Genomic DNA, 1,756 nt, shown 5'->3' on the forward strand with positions numbered 1-1,756 from the left:
TCATTACTCAGTGATTCCTCCACGTACCACTAGACGTTAGCCCGCGTACCACTAGTGGTACACGTACCACAGTTTGAGAACCACTGTCCTAGAAGGTAGTGTGACAGTCAGTTTTCATGGCTGGATTTAGAATGAGCACGTTTCAGGTCTAACAATTCAAGAAAGGGTTCCCAGGTAGCAAAGAATCTTTGTTAGAATTGGACCTAATAAATCTGAGCCTTTCCAAGTGGATAACGGAGGCCATATCTTTTAACCAGGTTAGAAATAAAGGAGGTAAAGTACATTTCCAGTTTTTTAGTATGACCCGCTTGACCACAGTCATGCCTAGAGTAAAGGCTTGTTGGAGATGTTTTGGAAGGGTAAAGGAGTGTTCTGAAACAACAAATATAGCAAGCTCTGTGTCCTGTTGGAGGGAAATACTATAGACCTTAGAGTATAAATCAATAATGTTTGTCCAAAAATTGAACAAAGAGGGACAAAACCAAACTGTGTGAGCTGTGGTGTCCTCTGTAATTTTACACTTGTCACACATAGGTGAAACATTTTGTGTAATTTGGTTTTGGTATAGTGCAGGCGATGCATAACTGTGAACTGTATTAACTGGTGCCTACTGTTTACTGAACAGGACCGTACTGTAGTCAGCAGTGGTGAAGTCCTAAAAAAATAAGTGGTGTACTATTACTACCCAACCCAAATATTTAAAGTAGGCAAAGAAACGATTAAAGTTGTTTCTTTAATTCATTAGCTATATATATATATGGATGGATGGATGGATGGATGGATGGACGGACGGACGGATGGATGGACTGACAGACAGACAGACAGACAGACAGACAGACAGACAGACAGACAGACAGACAGACAGACAGACAGATAGATAGATAGATAGATAGATAGATAGATAGATAGATAGATAGATAGATAGATAGATAGATAGATAGATAGATAGAAATATATATGTAGATAAAAATAAACATACACACTAGCCTATACTCAAGTATTTTTCCATGTATTAACACATTAATTAGGGAAGTTTAATCAGCAAAGCAAGTGAGTATACCGAGGGTATACGGAAAATTGATCCTCAGAAGTCGTAATACCCAAACAGCTCATTGAAAAAAGTAGGCATACAGAGTATATGTGCGTATAGCCCCGACTACACCACTGGTAGTCAGGCGTTTATCCTATAGTTCCTCTGATATCTCAGTTCCAAGTTCATCCTCCCAAGCCAGTTTAAATTTCAAATTAGAAGTTGAGGCAAAGGTTTCAAATTTAGAAATAAGATGAATGGACTGGGGAGAATTCAAGAAGACATCAAAAAATACACGTTTATCAGGAATACATTCAAAATGACTAAATTTAGATTTGACACAGTGCCTTACTTGCAAGTAACGATAAAAATATTAATGTGAATGGGGTAAATTACATGAGGGATTGAATAAACCCTTTAAACTTTACTGTGAAATATGGGAAAAGCTTGTTTTCATTATTAGTACTGGTCATGATGGAAAGAACCAAGAATTCACTTTCTATTAGGTTTTGTAGGTCTTCTGTCATTGGTCAAAAATGCTTTTATTCAATCATTGCACTGCATAATGAACATCTTCAAACCTCCGTCTTCATTGCATTTACAGCTCATTTTCAAGAAAACCATTATAACATTAGGTTTGCATCCGCCAGCGTTTTCTTCAAATGAAACATTTCCTCCTTGCTTCTGATGACTTTAAGCAGAGCCTGTAATCTCTCTCTGTTTCAG

The 1,756-nt window shown here is 37.4% G+C and overlaps 1 protein-coding gene across 7 annotated transcripts in view; it reads left to right on the forward strand.

Annotated features, from left to right (window-relative positions):
• Positions 1-1,756, forward strand: part of unm_sa1614 (un-named sa1614) — a 91,546-nt gene that overhangs the window by 85,691 nt on the left and 4,099 nt on the right. The gene's annotated exons all lie outside the window — the stretch shown is intronic.

This window comes from Danio rerio, chromosome 11 (assembly GCF_052040795.2).
Source record: "Danio rerio strain M-AB ecotype USA chromosome 11, GRCz13ab, whole genome shotgun sequence".
In the NCBI taxonomy this organism is placed as follows: Eukaryota; Metazoa; Chordata; class Actinopteri; order Cypriniformes; family Danionidae; genus Danio; species Danio rerio.